This window comes from Sus scrofa, chromosome 16, assembly GCF_054392235.1.
Source record: "Sus scrofa isolate SSC_HxYL_T2T_F1_AM1 chromosome 16, Sscrofa_HxYL_maternal_Yorkshire_Landrace_v2.0, whole genome shotgun sequence".
Lineage (NCBI taxonomy): Eukaryota > Metazoa > Chordata > Mammalia > Artiodactyla > Suidae > Sus > Sus scrofa.
Window position 1 is genome coordinate 51,312,058 of NC_139398.1, and position 20,193 is coordinate 51,332,250.

Consider the following 20,193-nt stretch of genomic DNA (forward strand, 5'->3'; position numbering starts at 1 on the left):
TAGACCTCTGACCCCTCTCATAGGTCTAGAATAGAGCCTAGGAATCTGCCTTTTCATTGGCATCTCTTCCATTCCCCAACCTGTGCTTTTAAAGCCAGTCATCATGGATTAAGTTGAGAAGCATGGAGATAGTACATGCAGACCCCTTAACACAAAACCTGACATGTTACAAGTGCTTGATACTTACTAGCTATAATTATTAAACGTCGGCATTGATCCCAACCTCACGTCCTCCTCTCAGACCTGACCTTTATGGAGTGAAAACTGCAGAGGGGTGTGGCAGTGTGGTAGCAAGACCAGAGCGATCCTGGCACAAGAAAAGGGAAATGAGAAGAGGGACACCAGAGAGAGAGAGCCTGATTTGTATCCTTCTAGTGTTCCGTTAGCTTTTGATGAAAACGCTTAATCTTTTTCTTTTTTTTTTTTTTTTTTTTTTTTTTTTTTTTTTTGCTTTTTAGGGCTGCCCCTGTGGCATATGGAGTTTCCCAGGCTAGGGGTCCAATCGGAGCTACAGCTGCTGGCCTACACCACAGCTCACAGCAACACCAGATCCTTAACCCACTGAGCAAGGCCAGGGATGGAACCCAAAACCTCATGGTTCCTAGTGGGATTCATTTTGGCTGCACCATGAGGATAACTCAAGCTTTTGATGGAAACTCTTGAGCATCCATTACTACCATGCCACAGTATCAACAGCAACGTAGCAGTGTTTGAAACAATTGTCTATGGACCACATGTTCCCAAAGGAAAAAGCCTCCAAGTACTGGCTCCAAGTACCTCCAAGTACTGGCTCATTTTTCTGCCTCAAAGAAAGCCATACCAGGTTATTTGCTCTGTAGGCCAAAGCAGGCCCCATGTAGATAGCATGCTTTTAAATGGTTGAGTCCACCAACGTTAGCATAATATAAAAGTAAATCTGCTAGACTTTGGTGAGTCTTGGCTACTTTGCTCTGTGGCTGATGCGGGACCTCCACAGGTGGTTGGAGCTAACGCTGCCTACTTACCACTTGGAGTCATTCCTCATAGTAAATAGGATGGCCCTTCAGGAAATCTTCTGTTTAGTTTGCATGCTCCAGAGTAGAGGACAAAGCTCTGTTTAAGAACATAAATAACAAAAGCTTTCTTCTTCCAAACCAAGAGGGAAGCTGGAGATCCATCCAAAATCACTTGGTCTTAAACTGCGTAAGGATAACAAGAATGCAATATTATTTTAGGCTGCCCAACAGCCTCAGTCACTCAATCTCCTCTCTGGCCTTCAGAAAACAATGACTCAATATGGCCTTTTTCTGACAGACTGCAGCCTTAGGAAAAAACTGTTCCACATATTTGGAAGTAGGGCTCTTCCTGCATTTAAATCAATGGAAGCTATTCAAAGCCCACTTAGCTTTCTCTCTTTGAAGCATGGGCATAGGAACAGAGCTGTCTGTACTCATACAATTAAAGTAAAATAAAAACCATGTGAAAAAAAATCAGATAATTTTCTTACACCATCCTAGGTGCTTGACATGTGTTTTATTGCCTGATTCCCTCAGTAACCTCCGAGAGGTTGGTATGTGTTATTATCCTCATTTTTTACCAAGAGTTAGAGAGGTTAAATTAGTTTTCCTAAGGATTCAGAGCAGGTAAGTGGCAGAACTGGAAACTGAATAAGAAAGAAAGTAGGAGTTCCCCTGTGGCACAGCAGGCTAAGGACCTGGTGTTGTCACTGCAATGGCTCAGAGTTGCTGCTGTGGTATGGGTTTGATCCCTGGCCCAGGAGCTTCCACATTCTTCAGGTGTCATCAAAAAAAGAAAATAAAAGTAACCTCAAATTCTACCAGTTATGACTTAAGTGAGGAGTTTCCATTGTGGTGCAGTAGAAATGAATCTGACTAGTATCCATGAGAATGCAGGTTCAATCCCTGATCTCGCTAAGAGGGTGGGGGATTTGGCATTATTGTGAGCTATGGTGTAGGTCACAAATGCAGTGTGGATCCCATATTACTGTGGCTATGGTGTAGGCCAGAAGCTGTAGCTCCAATTCGACTGGGAACTTCCATATGCCACGAGCGCAGCCCCCCACCCCCCAAAAAAAAGACTTCAGTGAAAACTTCCCATATTTCTATTAAGGTAACTTTATAGAAATGTGATCATTTAATTTGTGTCACTAAACAATTCTCCACATCATATGTAAAGCTCTTTATCCTCACTTTTATTGACCACACAGAACTTCCTAGAAGGTATTTATCATAAATGTCCAAGCCAGACCCTAACTGATGACTATCAAAGCTATTTCCAGTTTTCCCTGTGAATATGCTTTTGCAAACTTATTTTTATATTCATGCGGTTATCTCCTTAGGGTATGTCCTACCCTGAGAGCTGCTGGACAAAGACATGATACATTTTACACTTCAGTGCATATCACCCAGCTGCCCTCCAAAAGGTTGTGTTAGGGAGCTGCCCAAGTGTGCCCATTTCCTCACATCACAGGTACACGAGGTTTAACCATTTATTGCCAAAATGCTAGGGGGAAGGAAGAGTGTTTGGGGTTTGTTTTTTGTTGTTGTTTTGGGTTTTTTTTTCTTTTTTTTTGCATTTCATTATTAGAGAAGTTAGACTTTTTTTTTTAATGCGTTGGGTCATTTGCATTTCTTCCATGATAATTTTTTTATTACAATGCCTTTTTTATTTTTATTGTAGCGAATCTCAAATACACATAAAAGTAGACAGAACAGTATAATAAACCCCCACAAGTCCACCCTTCTTCAGCCTGAACAACTGTTGTCCCATGGCTGCCCCATCTACACAGCTCTCTTCCTTCCCTCTATTTCCACCAACTGACTTTTAAAACATAATGAAAACATAACCCTTCAGCTTCAGGTGCATTTTTATGTTCAGGAGCTGCTTTCTTCTTACATCATGAAAATTCACCCAAATATTTCTAAATATTAACGAGATAGATCATTTCCTTCTGCATTATATGAAGGAATAAAATTGGTGACCAATAAAAGAATATTTGAGGAAAGTGAGTCAGTGGAAGCTAAAGGACTCTGAGGTTCCAGAGTCTGGACATCTGAGAGGAGAGGGTGGAAGGCAGATGATCCAGGCAGAGGAAGCCCTGAAGAAAGTTGGAGAGAAGGAGGTGGAAGGGGCTACATCTGGTGAAGCTGCCCAGAGCACCGCGAGGACAGAAGGTCTGGAAAGAGCAGGGCTGGTAGCAGAGCTCTGGGGGTCAACCACAAAAACAAGGCAACATGGTGTGAACTCTCAGGAGGATGCACTAGCAGAGAAGAACACCTTGTTCTGAGCTTCAGAGGAGAACTCAACGTTTTTGCCAAGAGCCCAGTTCTTGCTCACTTTCCCAGGAAGGCAGACAGATGGTATTAGAGAGGAAGAAGTGCTGGAGGGCACCTGTTTGATTTGAACTTGGGGAAGGACACCAAGAACTGGTTATCACGCAGAGACCTGCTATATAGCCCAGGGAACTCTACACAATATTCTGTGATAATGAACATCTTCCATGATAATTATGCCTATCCTTTTTCTGCTTTATAGAGTCTGACTCCAAAATTCATTCAACTGGAGTCGGATTCCAAAATTCATTGCAAAGGCTTTCTCCTGCCTCTTGCTGTGTACTCGTTGTCTGCGCTGGACAACTTGGAGACTTTGATCTACAGCCCAGAAAACTTCAGCCATGTGTTGCCAGAGGAATTAGTCAAGTTCTATAAAACATGTTCCAAGAAGAAAAACTGGCTAATTCTAAGGAAGAGAAAGCCATAGCTTCTTGGTTGTCTGCTTCTGAAATAGGTCAGTCCTTCCTTTATCACAGTTGTTTATCATATAAGAAACAATGATCCTTTCAAACGTAATCTTGTTCTTGTGCACAGAGAAATCTGGGTAAGAGAAGAGGGGCCAAGAACAGTCTGGAAGAACATCCCCAGAACCAGGGGCTGGAAGGAATGAAGGACAAATACACACAGGCAGAGGCAGAACACAGATTCACAGATTGTTTGTGCTGAGATAAGAGCTACAGATGCCCTCACTCCAAGGAAACCGAGGCCCCCAGACATAAAGTGACGTTTTGCAATCAACCAGCATATGGCAGTTCTTCGTCTTCCGGAGCAGAGCTCATCATGCTAGGGGAAACTGGCCAGAAGAAAAGCGTAACAAAGTTGAGTCCCCAGAGCTTAAAGCACTGACTCTGCCTCCCACAGTGCCAGGATGATGTTGAAAGACCTTATGACAAAAGCACCTCACCCCAGGCCCAGGAACTTGTACACAGAGGGCCCGAACCAGATGCTGGGCCAGCCTCGTAGCTGCCAGGCTAGGTAGGGTTGAGAATACCTCTGGCTGGAGAGCCACAGGGACAATGTTATGCTGTCCTCCTGTTCCTCTACTCAAGAAAGACTATGACCCAATCCAAATAGCAAAACAGGGCTGATCACAGCTTTGGAGGTGCTCAGTTTATTTTATTTTTACAACTATCTCTTGTATAATTATTTTATTCAATTTTGTCTGTTTTGTCAGTTTTGTTTGGATTCAGCCAAATCCAGACTCGGAGCCAAAGAAAACCAAGCCTGACCTTGTAGTGGTCCTATTTTCCCAGATGGGCTTCTGCCATAGCACAGGAGAGATCCAAGTGAGACTGATGTGTCTGACAGGAAAACTGGACAAGGGCTGCTCTCTCCGATCTCACCTGCAGAAAAATGCCTGGGTCAGTCCAATGGCCCCACATTCACTCTGCCAATGCAATCAAAGGCAAGCAGGCAGCTATATGTCCGGCAGCATTAGTTCCTTCTCTACACGGTCCTATCGTGAAGCTCTTATCACACCCAAACGAAGGCTATGTTCCACCCAACGGATCCTTAGTGAGGCATAGAAAGGCAGCCCCCTCCACCTTTTCACAACATGAAAGCATTTTTTTTAACTTATCAGAAATCTTGTAAGCCTACCAGAATCAACAGTTTACCTCGAGCCTAAAAGAAAAACTGGATGAGCATATTTGGGGAAATGGCCTAGGAGTCAACAGTGATGATTGTATTATGCCAGGAGAGGCACCTGTATTATGTTGTTTAATCCTCACAACGACTTTCCACAGTGGGTCTTTATATTTGCACTTGAAATGTAAAGAAATAGAGGAAAAAATAAGAAATCGCTCATTTATGGACTCAGCTGATTCTTCTGCAGAATCTTGCGAACTTTAAGTTTGACTTTAAAGCAGTTCTTCCAAAAGATTAAGTGAAAAGGATAGAGGAGTCTGTCTCAAATGTTAACCCATCCTGAAAGTTGAGTCCTGGCCACTGGACCAACTGGCTCCCTTCAGTTTCCACCCTGGGAAAAAACCCATCTCATGCTGATGGCCTTCTTTGGGAATAGGATGTTTCCCATAAGAGAAAATTCTTTCCAAAACTTAGTGCATATTTTAGGAGAGTTGAGTGGATTCCCAGCCATCTTTTGCACGAGAAGTCTGATACCCCCAAATCAAGCAAGTTTCAACAGCCCGACTGGTCATTAAAGATTAAAAAAAAACAAACAACAGACAGGGGAAGCTATGTTGCTTCAAAACACTTGTGAACACATGAATTTTTCAGCAGAAATTTCCTAATCCCTATGGTGTATTTCTCTCATCTCCGTTGGAGTTTTCCTATCAACTCTCAGGTTTCCTCGGGTCTTTATTTGCTGACTCTGAAGGTTGGACCACATGCAGCTGGTTTTTATTTCTTGAAACATTCATTCAATTTAGATTAGCATACTGGCTTCTTAACTTTTTTCTCCAAAAAAAAAAAAAATCCAAAGTACATACATAATAAAGATGGTAAGAGTGATAATGATAAAACAGCTTTATATTTGTGTAGGACTTCATTCTTTCGAAGGCACTTTCAAATAATAAAGAAGCAAGGGGTAAAGATAGGAATAGAAATGCATAACAATAAAATAACAAAGAAATGCCGAGAGAAAAAAAGCAAAAGAGCAAAATAACGGCAAAGAAAATAAAGCCAAGAATAAAGAAATGGAAGAAGAACTTACAAACTGGGACAATGGTTGGCTAAATTACACAGGGCGGTGTGTTTAAATATTTACAACGTTGATATTCTTCAAGCAGGTAGTGTGTGCTGTCTGTAAATCACAGCATGTTTTCATTTGTTTTCTACCAGGTTAGTATGGAGAGAGTGTCTTGAATTCTCTCTCTCTAGCCTTTATCTCATCTTCCACAGATATTTCAGAATACACAGCACATAAATAATAATAGCAGAAGGAAGGTTGAAAATCTTTATATTATTTTTTTTCTTCCTCTTTAGGGCCACACCTACTGCATATGGAAGTTCTAGGCTAGGGGTGGAACCTGAGCTGCGGTGCCAGCCTACAGCACAGCCACAGCAACTCCGGATCTGAGCTGCATCTGCAATCTGTGCCCAAGTTCACGGCAACACTAGGTCCTTAACCCACTAATCCTTAACCCTTAACACCTAGGTGAGGCATCAAACCCAGGTCCTCATGGATACTAGTCAGGTTCATCACCACTGAGCCACAATGGGAACTCCTACACTAACTTATTTTATCTGGAAGTAACCTGTGAGTTAGGAAACATTTATTGAACACCATCTGTAGACAAAATTACGGTACCCAAGCTAAAGAGGAAATTCCAGAGATATTAAAGACATGCTTCTTGACCTCAGAGCTTGGAGCCTAGTCAAAGTTACAAGGTTTTCCTAAGGTGAATTTCAAAAGGGCAGTGGGAGATGAGAAGGCTCAGGGAATATAAGAGCATTCTATCTGATGCACCAATGTTACTGAATCATTTTCTGTAGCCTTTTTCAGTCTCCAAGGGACTATCCAGTTTTCTAATTCCTTTCTTACCTCTGCTCTGAATTTATTACAAAAGCTGCTTTGGAACATAAGAAAGCTCTAATATGTCTTACTTTATACAGTGTGCTCTTGTTTGTTGTTTTACGTCCATGACCTTGCATACGGCTTCTGTATAACTACAGCCTGATTCTCTAGTTCTTTCAAGTTTTTCAGGTCTTTTTAGGTCTGTATTTTTAGCATGACATGTGAAAGGCAAGATTTTTTTAAAAGCAGCTCTGTGGCATCTGCTGTTTGCAGTACATAGTACAGCACAGCAGTCTTAAGATTTTATTCCAGTCCTCACCAAGGTTCTGTATTGTTCCCCCAGGCAATTACATTCTCTCTGCAAAAAAAAAAAAAAAAAAAAAGAGGATGAGGTCACAAAACAGCCTCCTCCACACTTAAATAGGGATGCCAAAGCAAAATGATCTGGAACAGTCTGAATCTGTTAGAGAGTTCATCAGCCTCATTAAGCTCCAAACCTGGAATGTAACTGCCCCACCATCTTTTCCTAAAGCCTGCGTCTTCTTTTTCAAATTTATTTTATTTTTAGGGCCCCACCTGTGGTATATGGAGGTTCCCAGGCTAGGGGTCTAATCAGAGTTGTAGCCACTGGCCTATGCCACAGCCATAGAAAGGCCAGATCTGAGCCACGTCTGTGACTTAAACCCACAGCTCACAGCAACACTGGGTCCTTAACCCACTGAGCAAGGCCAGGGATCGAACCTGCATCCTCATGGATGCTAGTCAGATTCGTTCCCACTAAGCCACAACAGGAACTCCCCTTTTTCAAACTTATTTGACATTAGAGTTTGTAGCAAATTTGACTTAAAAATTAATATTCATCATGGTAAGAAAAAAGTGGAGGGGCACTTTTAAACAAGAAGCCCAAGAGTTCTGGTCTATTTAACTGCTTTCTTACTGGAAAACGCAGACTACCAATAGGAGAGTCTGACAAAATCTGCCCTCCCCACACAAAAGCAGAAAATGCTCATTTGTCTGCTTGTAGGGAACAAACATTGTGTTCCACAACAAAGGCTGCAGTGTCAAATTCAAATGTCTAAATGGAATGAATGTAAATCTTGCATTTCCCCAAAGATGTGCTTGGCTGGTCATCCCTGAAAGCTCACATTGCTTGAGAAGGGGGTGCCTGTAATGGAAGGAGAAAGAGGAAGAAAGGACAGTAGGATGGCATAGAAAGGGGAGACTGAGGCAGCAGCCAAAAAAAAAAAAAAAAGAACTTTTTTGAATTATTTTCAAAGGCTAGTCATGAAAGGGCCACCAATGGCATTGGCATTGTTCCTCACCCTCTGCACACAGCCAGGCTCTTTCCCTGCTGCTCTGGCACATTTAGGAAGCTTGCATAACTGCATACTTGTTTCCAACCAAGTAAAGTTCATAAAATTTCCAATTTTCACCTGTGTGGCTTTGTGTTTTAGGTCAATAACCTTAGCATAAAGCTTTCACCCCACTGGCTATCCATCCTTTCTCTGCTTCACTCTGTCTTTTGAATGGAGAATGAAGAGCTGTCAATCCCTTGAAGCTTGTCAAGGTGCTTTTTTCTCCACTAGGAGACACTGAGCACTCTAAAAGACTACCAGGTGGATTTGCACACTGCAAGCCAGTGTCACATTTGCCTGATTCTTCTCATCATAGATTTGATTTAACGGGCACATTTTTAAGGCTCAGTGCTCACAGGACCTACCTTGGAGCCAACTTCTAAGCCAGACCTTAGGTTTGTGGAAATAAAATAAGCGTGACTTATACACATGTATAATTTTCTTTGTGTGTGTATATATATATATATATATATATATATATATATATATATATATGTCATTTTAGGGCCACATCTGTAGCATATGGAAGTTCTCAGTGTAGGGGTTGAACAGGAGCTATAGCTGCAGGCCTACACTGCAGCCACAGCAACGCCAGATCTGAGCCTTTCTGCCACCTACCCCATAGCTTAGGGCAACACCGGATCCTTAATCTACTGAATGAGGCCCAGGATTGAACTTGAATTCTCATGGATCCTAGTCAGATTTATTAACCACGGAGCCACAATGGGAACTCCCTATATTTTCTCCACAGAAACCAAACCAACAGGAGATACTGGTTATAATAGGATATATTATATTATAAGGAAATCGTACATGCAATTACAGAGTCAGCGAAGTCCCACAATCTGATGTCTTTAATCCAGAGGCCCAGTAAAAACAGTGATATAGTTCTAGGAACTTGAAGGCCAGAGTTCCCATTGTGGCTCAGTGGTAATGAACCCGACTAGTATCCATAAGGACACGGGTTCAATCCCTGGCCTTGCTCAGTCGGTTAAGGATCTGGCATTCCTGTGAGCTGTGGTGTAGTTCGCAGATGCAGTTCAGATCCCACAATTCTGTGGCTATGGTGTAGGCTGGCAGCTACAGCTCTAATTCCACCCCAGCCTGGGAACTTCCATATGCTGCAGGTGTGGCTCTAAAAAGACCAAAAAACAAAGAACTGGGGGCCAATGGTGTAAGTCTCAGTAAAGGACTGAAGTCTGATGTTTCAGCTCAAGCCATCAAACAGACTCAATTCTCTCTTTCGCCATATTTTATTCTATTCAGGGCTCCATAGAATGAATGATTCCCCCCGCCCCCACTGTGGAAGCAATCTGCTTTACTCAGTCTACCGATTCCAATGTTCATCTTATCTGGAAACAACATCACAGACATACCCAAAAATAATGCTTAGCCAAATATCTGAGCACTCTGTAATCCAGTAAAGATAACGCATAAAATTAACCATACTTGTTAAATTAAAAATACAGAATTTGGGAGTTCCCGTCGTGGCGCAGTGGTTAACGAATCCGGCGTTGGAACCATGAGGTAGGAACCATGAAGTTGCGGGTTCGGTCCCTGTCCTTGCTCAGTGGGTTAACGATCCGGCGTTGTCATGAGCTGTGGTGTAGGTTGCAGACGCGGCTTGGATCCTGCGTTGCTGTGGCTCTGGCGTAGGCCGGTGGCTACAGCTCCGATTTGACCCCTAGCCTGGGAACCTCCATATGCCATGGGAGCAGCCCAAAGAAATAGCAAAAAGACAAAAAAAAAAATACAGAATTTATTATATGCCATTGGCTTATAAGATTACCAAATATGTAGTTTCATTAACTCCAAAAAAATAAAGTGGTAAGTTACTTTACTTATTTCATAAGGAACCATTCTTCTACCAGATAGCATCTGCCAATACAATATACTGTTCTATGAACAAAGATAAACAATATTATACTATACAAATTAAAGAATTAATAATAATAATAATAATAATGGATGCCACATATAGCATGATACTAACTCATTTCCCATCTCATTTATTCCTGAAACATCATTGTAAGGTAGAAATTATTGACCCAGTTTTACAGAGAATAAAACTAAGGCTTGAAGAGTTGGTAATTATTTTTCCAAGGATACACAACTAGTAAGTAACAGAGTTACTATTTAAGCCCACCTTTGTATTATTCTAAAACCCTTATTCTTAACTGCTACATCATACTGTAGTGGCTTTTCTTATAGGAAAAAAATACTTTAAAGGTAAGAGGTTAGTTCACATTTCAAGAACAATGCTATTACCAAAAGAAGTTAATATCACAGCCAAAATACTTTTTTAGGTGAAGAAATGTCATAAGTAGGTAGATAATCACAGACAAAATATGTTCAGTAAGAAGTTATCACATTTAGCTATTTTTTCAAATAACTGATATCCAAAAATGAAAATATTCAGTGAAGCACAGCTAACCAACAGCCATGTAAAAACACAACTGTAAATGATCAGGAAAGCCAATACAAGGCAGAACCTTTTAGACTGACATCACAAATGAAAAGGCTATGGAACAGTATTATAGGTATTTCTCAGAAAATAACTATGCTAAGACTGTGAAGGTCATTTGAGGAAGACAAATGTGTATGCACTTTTTGCCAAATTCCATAAAAATAGAATTATGAATTCAAGGATGCACTTTTATGCACTCTTTGAGTTAAATGTTTGTATGCCAACTATATTTCTATTTAATCAGTTAAGATTTGGAAGACACTGGATCATAACAGAAGCAGAAAACAACAGAATATCTTCAAAAAGCTAGGGGGAAAAATAACTGCCAACCTGAAATTCTATACCCAATAAAAATATCTTTCAGAAACAAAGGCTAAATAAAGACACTTCTTGAAAAATGACAACTGAGAGATTCCTCAGCAGCAGACATGTACTCAATGAAACACTACCTGTACTCTCCAGGCAGAAAGAAAGTGTTCACAGATGGAGGACTGAGGGAAAAAAAAAGAAGAGTCAAAAAAGAGGCTGTTTGTGAGTAAATCTGAATGAATACTGAATGTATTCAATAATAATTTATTCAGTGATAATATCCTGAGGCGTTTAAATATAGATATGAAATTAGAACACTTAAACAAGAGTGTGCTATAAGTTGGTAGCAGGGGAATAAAATTAGAGTGTCTTAATTTCTGTGAATTGTCCAGGAAATGTCAAAAGTATTTATTTATCTTAGGAAGTATTTAAGAAGTCAGTGATGCATGTGATAATTTTTCTTAACCACTAAACACATAGAAGGGGATTATAAAGCCAAAAGATGAGGAAACATGGATAAAAATAGTAATTTTTTAAAACTTCAAACAAAAAGAAAGTTAAAGGGAAAGAAAGAAAGAGGGGACAAATGGGGAGGAAGTAATAAGATGACAGATTTAAACCCAAATATATCAATAACCACATGAAACACAAACTGATTAAATATTCCAATTAGAAAAGACACAATTGCTAGACTGGGTTAAGCATAAACTGTTGAGCTTACAAAAGACACCACTTAAATTTAAGCATATAGAAAGACTGAAGGTGAAAGAATAAGGAAAAGTCACTATGCAAATAGTATCCCAAAACAATGCTGAAGTAGCCATTTTTTATATCAGACAAAATAGATTTTAAGACAAAAAGAATTAGCTGAGATAAAGAAAAATATTTCACAATGATAAAGGGCTCCATTTATAAGGAAGATATCACAGTTTTATATGTCCCTAATAGACTTAAGATATTCAACAACCACAAAAAAAGGCAAAACTAAAAGAAAAAATGATAAATCCACAAATAATGGTGAGACATCTTAATATACCCCTCTTGCAACAGATGTAATAAACAGAAAAATAATCATCAATTATAGAGAAAATATGAACATTATTCAAAAACTTTATTTAACTAGCATATATACAACAAAACCTTAATAACAGTAGGATACACACAGTTGGCTCTGCCCACATATACAAAGAAACTATTATATTCTTTTTTTTTTTTCTTTTTATGGCCACACCTGTGGCATATGGAAGATCCCAGGTCAAATCTGAGCTGCAGCTACAGCCTACACCACAGCCACAGCAATACCAGATCCAAGCAGCATCTACACCATATACCAGATCTTAATACAATATCCTTAACCCTCCCAGCAAGGCCAGGGATCAAACCCACATCTACCCAGAGGCAATGTCAGGTCCTTAATGCGCTGAGCCACAATGGTAACTTCAACTGTATTCTTTTTAAGGAACTAAAGTAGAAGTCAATAACCAAAACAACTATAAGTTCCCTTATGGCACAGCAGGTTAAGGATCCAGCATTGTCACAGCAGTGGTTCAGGTCGCTGCTATGACACAGGTTCAGTCCTCAGCCCGGGAACTTCCACATGCCATGGGAGAGGCCAAAAAAAAATTCAAAAATTACTAGAAGATTTTCATATGTTTGGAAGTTAAGTAATACATTTATGAAGAACACATGGGTCAAAGAAAATTCTCAGTGAAAGTTCAAAAGTATTTTGAATGAAATAAAAGTGAAATCCTAAAAAGGGAAGTATATTTGATAGCTAAATCTGACCTTTGACAGATATATGTATATAGATAGCATATGAGAAAAAAAGTCTAAAAATCAATTATCTTTGGTCAAGAAGATATATAAAAACAGTAAATTAAAATAAAAGAGAAAGAAGGGAATGATGAAAGAATAGAAATTAATAAGAAAAAAAATTTAATACAACAAAGAGTATCAACAGAGCCAACATATCGTCCTTTGAAAAGACTAAAAAAATTCTGATAATTTCCTGGTTAAGATAGATCAAAAGGGAAGTAAGGTAAGAAAAGATAAAAATAACCAATATCTACTCCTCAACTCATATTATTAGGCCAGCATAACCTTAACACCAAAACCTGATAAAGTTATTAAAAGAAAAGGAAGTTCATGTCAGACTCTCCCACATAATAAATTTTAAAATCTTAAATATCAACAAACTGAATCTGTTAATAATGTATATCAAGCTGAGTTTGGCTTATTCCAAAAACACAAGGTTGGTTTAACATCTCAAAATAATTCAGTGCAGTTAATAAGACTAATAGAATGAAAGACAAATCTCTATCATCTTAATAAATTCAGAAAAAGCATTTGAAAAAGTTTAAAATCTATTACTATAATAAAGAATATTTACCAAAACAAACTTTAAAACACCACACCAAACATCCCTTTTAACACTGAAATGTTGTAAACTTTCCCTCTGAGATCAGTGAAAAGGATATTTGCCCTCAACTCTTCTCCTTGACACTGTATTAAGTAGCCTAGCCAAAGTAATAAGACCAAACAAAAGGCATTGGATTAGAAAAGAATAAGAAATATATCAATATTTTTAGGCAATGTGATTGTGTTATTTAAAAAGACTATAAAAGTATTTGAAGTAATTAAGGAAGTCAGCAATTTGTTGGATAGAAATATCAGTTGCATTTCTAATACAAGCAACAGAGATTGAAATTTATAAAATAATATAATGGGGAGTTCCCGCTGTGGTGCAGCGGAAACAAATCCAACTAGGAACTGTGAGGTTGCAGGTTTGATCCCTGTCCTTGCTCAGTGGGTTAAGGATCTGGCATTGCTCTGAGCTGCTGTATAGGTTGCAGATGCAGCTCGGATCTGGTATTGCTGTGGCCGTGGTGTAGGCCGGCAGCTACAGCTCCAATTAGACCCCTAGCCTGGGAACATCCATGTGCTGTGGGTGTGGCCCTGAAAAGACAAAAAGACAAAAAAATAAATAAATAAATAATATAATATAATATAATGTACAACAGCATCAAAAATACCAAATACAGGGAGCTCCTGTCATGGCTCAGTGGTAACCAACCTGACTAGAATCCATGAGGACATGGGTTTGATCCCTGGCTTCGCTCAGTGGGTTAAGAATCTGGCATTGCCATGAGCTGTGGTGTAGGTTGCAGATGTAGCTCACATCCTGTATTGCTGTGGCTGTGGTGTTGGCCTGCAGCTGCAGCTCTGATTTTGGACCCCTAGCCCAGGAACTTCCATATGCCGCAGGTGTGGCCTTAAAAGCAAAAAAAAAAGAAAAAAGAAAAAAAAAAGCGAATACACAGAACTACAACAAAAGATGCATAAGACTGCTATTGAGGGCTATTTTTCTGTCTTTGTTTCAGCAACACACTATCTTAATTACTGTACTTTACAGGAAGTACAATAACTGAAAGGGTAAGCCTTACTCTTTATTCTTTTTCTTTAGAGCTCTACTGACTGCTCTTGGCTGACTTTATTTCCATATAAATTTTATATTAAGAATGTCAATCTCCCAGCACTATTTACAATAGCCAAGACATGGTAGCAACCTAAATGTCCATTGACAGAGGAGTGGATAAAGATGTGGTGTATACATATATACAATAGAATATTATTCAGCCATAAAAGGAATGAAATAATGTCATTTGCAGCAACATGGATGGACCTAGAGATTATTACACTAAGTGAAGTAAGTCAGATAAATACAAATATCATATGATATCACATATGTGGAATCTAAAAGAACGATACAAATTAACTAGTTTACAAAACAGAAACAGACTTAACAGATCTCAAAATCAAACCAATGGAAACACTAGGGGAAGGGATAAATTAGGAGTTTGAGATTAACATATACACACTACTATATATAAAATTGCCAACTAAAAAATAAGTAACAAGGATCTAATGTATAGCACAGGGAACCCTACTCAATATTCTATAATAACCTATATGGGAAAAGAATCTATAAAAGAAAGGGGATATATATAAAAATCCACTTTTCTGTACACCTGAAACTAACACATTGTAAATCAACTATACTCCAATAAAATCTTTTTTTAAAAAAGTGAATCTCCATTTTAAAAAAAAATAAAGATATGGCATTTTGAGCAGCACTGACTTCTTTAAGGAAAAACTGACATCATTATGATATACAGATATTGATATCTACATAATATCTTACTTTCCATGAGCCTAATACAGTCCTCCATTTATTTAGATCTTCTTTTGCTTCCTTCAAAAATGTTTTCTAAATTTTTAATGTTTGGCATTAGAAATCAATAGAGTCATTTCTTCAGGGGAATTAAGAGAGAACAGTTATTAGGAAAGAGTTTAAGGGGAAAGAGAAAGTGTTTTTCAGATAATGTGCTAGTTCTTGACCTGAATTTCCTTTTTAGTTTACGATGAGAAGTCCCTCAAAGAGTAATGACTGGCCATGCCCCTCTTTCATATATGATATGTGGACAAGGTATAAGAGCTCAAAAGGCAGATTATTGGATGGTACTTCAGATTAATATTTCCCAAATTGCAGGTTATGTGTTTAGTGGGTTACAGACAGCCTTTTGTAACAATCAGATAGAAATCATCTAAGAGCATCTTGAATTCTAAGATTAAGTATTAGTTTCATGAAACTTTTGCTTAAGTCATTCACACACACACACAGATATATGTACATGTGTATAGAGTCTATGATATAAAATCTGTTTTTTATTGTTGATTGTCATCCAAAGTATTTGAAAAACCATGTTCTGGAAACTATTTTCCAACAGGATTCTAAGTGCCATTACACATTATAACATCTGGTACTTAACAAGGCAGGTATTATGTCATTTTTACTTTAGCTCAGATGTAAACCTCAGACTTGTAAATATTAAGTATGTGACAGAACAGAACTTGAATGAGAGTTAATGGTGAAAACCATAGGTTATGAGTGAGTAAGAGATGAATATGAGAACAATATAACACAGGTAGCCAGAGCCCAGTGTCTGACAGAGGATGTTCAAGGACAACTGAGCCATCGGAGGATACTAGAGGCTCCAGAGGTATATTAGAAGGGACTCAAGGTTCTGCAGAGGCTGTCATAAAGGACAGCCGCCTGAGGAGGCTTTTCTCTAGGCTTCCTCCTGGCTCCCATCTTCTGGTCCCTTTCTGAAAGCACCCTGAGCTGCATGTTTGCTTTTACCTGCTTTGATCTTCCAGACTCTCCCTCAGCGGCTGAACTACCAGCCTACCACCAGGTCTGGCTCTCCATCTTCGCCCTCCAGGACCACCCTAGCAATCTTCTCCCCCAGCTCTCTGGTTCAGAACCACCATCTCCCATATGGTGTTTCCCAGCCAACCTCAGCTGGAGTTTAAGCAAAAACGATATGTTAAGACATGAAACAGAACAGCTTTAACCTGAACTCCTGGGCTTGTACCACCTCAACCAGAAGAAACATCTCCATCTGGCACAGCAACTGGTGAAAGAGATTAGAATTACAACAATAACAAAAAGAAAAAAAATGTTAATAATAATAATAATGGGGGTTAATATTTATTGAGCATCTGTTTTATGCCAGACATGGTTCCAAGCATTTTACATGAATTAATTCATGGAATTTTCACAACAACACTGAAGTAGGTAATGTTTTCCCCATTTTACAGATGAGGCAAATAGGTCTGGAGTTTCTAAGCAACTAGCACATTCCCAAAGCTAAAAAGTTGTGGAGAACATAGGAAAGTCTAAGAGTAAATTTTTAAGGCACCAAGAAAGAATATTGAGTATCTGTTCAACAAAGTGGAACTCTGTGATTTTTCAGGGTAACTAGTTTATGTTTTGTTAGCATTATGAGTTCACAAACCCTCAAAGTAAATAGACACTTGGACTTCAGCTTCCTTTATCTGTCAGCTTTCATGTGGTACACGTGGAAGTGCCCAATGCCAACCTCAGAGAGATTTCCTCCTTTCAGAAAGATACTGCTTTTGTACCTTCCAAATTGGGGTGCTCGTAATGAAATGCTGAACAGTTTCTAGGGACTGGACACTAATCCAAAAACACAAGAAGCCTTTAGGGCCAGCCAGCTACAATTCCCCTTACTGATCTGAGACACCTCAGTCCTCTACATTATTTTGAGAAACCCAGAAAAAATGCTGGTAGGCAGGAAGGTATTTCAGAGATCAAGAAAATAAACCATTTACCCCATGCATCCAAAATCACTGAGGAAAAAAGGTCATCAAAATCCCAAAGTCCAGTGAAATACCCAGGTTAGAAATGGAGCTACCATCAAACACCTGGGTTTAATACTGATACAGAGGGGTTTCTCCAAGCTTTTCAAGGAACTAAAAAAAAAAAAAAAAAAATCACTCAAAGGTGGAAAGATAAAGAGATAGAGGTCTATTACCAGTTCTTATCAGCAAATCTAAAGTATTTATTTTAAAAGAGAGACCTTTCCGCTTGACATTTAGATATTGCTTATGTGATGTCCACTGTCCCATTAAAGCCTTGATCTAAATTTAGTAGTTTAAAAAGAACTAAGTCTCTCCTCCCACCCACTTCCAAATGCCAGCTAAGTCATTTCTCAGACCCTTTTATCCTCAAGAACTTTAAAAATTTTAAGGACCAAAAGGTCAGAAAGTTAGAACACAGTATGTAGTCTCCTCCTTCCTAAAATGGCCATTTGGTTAAAATCCATGATAATGAAAGAGTTAAAGTTCTTCACTGTTTAAGAACAACCAGTTGACCTTTAAATATGCTGGTTTGAATCCAATTACCTTTCAACAAGCATGAAATCTGGCACAAGGCATCCAAACACACACCAGTTATTTTCATAGTGTACATGACTGAGCTCAGTGTCCTATTTCGAAAAAAAAATAATAAACACTCATTTTCCAAAAGCCGGACTCAGAGGTTGAGTGTCTCTGCTGGTAAGGATCGTCCTTGGGTAACTATCTCTCAAAGTGCTGTTGGAGGAGGCCTGTCCTGGAAAAAGCACTGATCCGCAAAGAAAATAACTTTTTCCTGTTGTTTAAATTCTATTTAATGAAATGGTTTCCCCCAGCTTCTGGTACATCAAAAGTAAAAGCAGCTGGGAAATAATGACTTATGCTGCTCAGTTAAGAACTCTGCATTCCATATATGTAAGAGAATAACCTTCCCCTCCTGGTGAAAGGGCAAAATGTGACTCCTCCTTTGAGGAAATGCATTCCAGTCCAGAGATTCAAAACCAAATCTTGAGTGTCTACTCCCCATTCTCTAGCTTTTTGAAAGCAATTCCCTTCCCATGAGGTTCTTTTAAAGGGGTGATATTCCCTCAGGTCTTCAGAACAGAATTCCATTTACAAAAATTCTGTTACAGGCTTCTTAAGAACAGACTGCATGGCTGCCCTCTCTGAAGGCCTGTGGCCACCAACCAGACAGCCTCTGGTCAACTGCAAAACAATATTCTTTATCACCTCCTTTATCCTCTACCTCACTCCTGCGTCTCATCCCACCCCATCTCTGTCAGCCAGTCCCATAGACTATTTACCCTCCCCTGGATCATATTGGTGATGTTTTGTTAGGACTGAGAGTACCTCTTTTTTACTTTTCATGGTTTTTAGGGCCGTACTGCAGGTATATGGAAGTTCCTGGGCTAGGGGTCAAAATGGAGCTACAGCTGTGAGCCTACGCCACAGCCACAGCATTGCAGGATCCAAGCCAAGTCTGCGATGTACACCACAGCTCATGGTAATGCTGGATCCTTAACCCACTGAGCAAGGCCAGGGATCGAACCCGCATCCTCATGAATACTAGTCAGATTTATTACCACTGAGCCACAACTGGAACTCCAGGACTGAGACTTCTAAGATGCCTTCTCAAATCTCAAAATCCTCCTCGCTCAGCATCTTTCTCCAGTGAGATTTCTGCTGACAAGGCCCATGTTTGCCAATCCCTCATTGCCGCAATATTTGGCTGCTCTCCTTCACACTCTGTCATCTGTCGGCCCAGAAAGATAGTGGTCAGGATCCCACAGCACTGTGGGCAGTGGCCACAGGCCAGCACCCAGCACACCACCCTCCTGGCCACTTCTGCTCTGGGGCTGAGGAGGGAGGGGCTTGACACAAGAAGAGAGGGCACTGTCACAGTCTGCGTCAGGAAAACACTTACCAGCCCTGGAACAGAGGTCCCTTCCATTTACTATCTATCGAGACAACATGGTCACCTGAATAGTCCTGAGGACTCCTCTGAAATCAAAGGAACCCTCCCAGAGGCCTGGTGGAGCAGAGCCATTCGAGAAACATGCCAGGCACAGTGTACAGTCCAATACATCTTCCACAGGCCCCACTTGCTCTCCTATCCTAATTCTCACTCCATCCTAAGAAGCAGAGCTCCCTCACCAGCTTCATCTGAGCAGCTACAATTTCCAAGCCCTTTTCCTACCTCCAGGCCTGATGCATTATTAAAGTCCAGATACTCATCATCAGCCCCCAATTCTCAATTGATTCCCCACCCCCATCCACCTTGCCAATACCTGGGGAACAGGGAACAGCATAGTGTCTTCTTACTACCATCCTCAGCCCAACAACCAACAGGAAAACTCTCATCACCTGAATACAAGATGTGATGCACCACTAGGCCCACACCTGACATTTTTAGTTATTCTCCTCTCTTGCAATGACGCATCACACCATCCTAGAGTCTCTAACACAAAAGGAGTACCCAAGTCCCATATGCTTGGCAATTAGTCAACATTTTTTGTTTTATTAATCAGGGTCACGATTCCCTGGTTGATGAGATCTGTTCAGGCTTTCCTAGCTCAGCCACCACTTCCTCTCCTTTTGGTCAGCATCCTGCACTCTACAACTGCCACCAGAGAAGTAATGTGGTTTGGGGGAAGAGCATGAGAGACCTGAAGATAAAAGACTCAGGGTTCCGTTCCAGCACTGTTATGAACTGAGTGACTTTAGCCAAGTTGCTACAATTCACTGAAACCTCAGTCTCTCCCTCTGTAAAATGGGGATATAATAGCCACCTCACAGGGTGCTATGAAGGAAGCCGTGAGATAATAAAAGGGAACAAAACTTTGAATTATAAACAGAGAAAGAAGGAGAGAGGGGAGGAGGAAAAAAAACTGAAAAGTTCAGCCTCATTCTTTCACACTAGAGGTAAAATAAAATGTTCAGACAGGAAACCTGAATAAGATAATCCAAAGTACGATATTCTTAGGGAACTGTCAAAGAGAGAAGCTTCTTCACTCTCCCAATCTAGCCAAGAGC

The 20,193-nt window shown here is 39.9% G+C and overlaps 1 protein-coding gene and 1 long non-coding RNA gene across 7 annotated transcripts in view; one reads left to right on the forward strand and one right to left on the reverse strand.

Moving 5' to 3' along the window:
* Positions 1 to 20,193, reverse strand: part of PDE4D (phosphodiesterase 4D) — a 1,507,422-nt gene that overhangs the window by 1,476,737 nt on the left and 10,492 nt on the right. For 2 of the 6 annotated variants that reach the window (XM_085002305.1, XM_021076867.2), the window contains one exon: positions 4,562 to 4,675. The exons of 3 other annotated variants lie outside the window; for them this stretch is intronic. The gene's annotated coding sequence lies outside the window, so the exon portion shown is untranslated. Of the gene's footprint in view, positions 1 to 1,004; positions 1,179 to 4,561; positions 4,676 to 20,193 lie in introns of all 6 variants that reach the window. One more of the 6 variants, XM_085002311.1, reaches the window with a different exon arrangement.
* The window catches only part of LOC102166695 (uncharacterized), a 34,654-nt gene continuing 14,702 nt past the window's right edge, over positions 242 to 20,193 (forward strand). Inside the window, exon 1 of the long non-coding RNA XR_297825.4 lies at positions 242 to 363. This is a non-coding gene — a long non-coding RNA (uncharacterized LOC102166695). The remainder of the gene's footprint in view (positions 364 to 20,193) is intronic.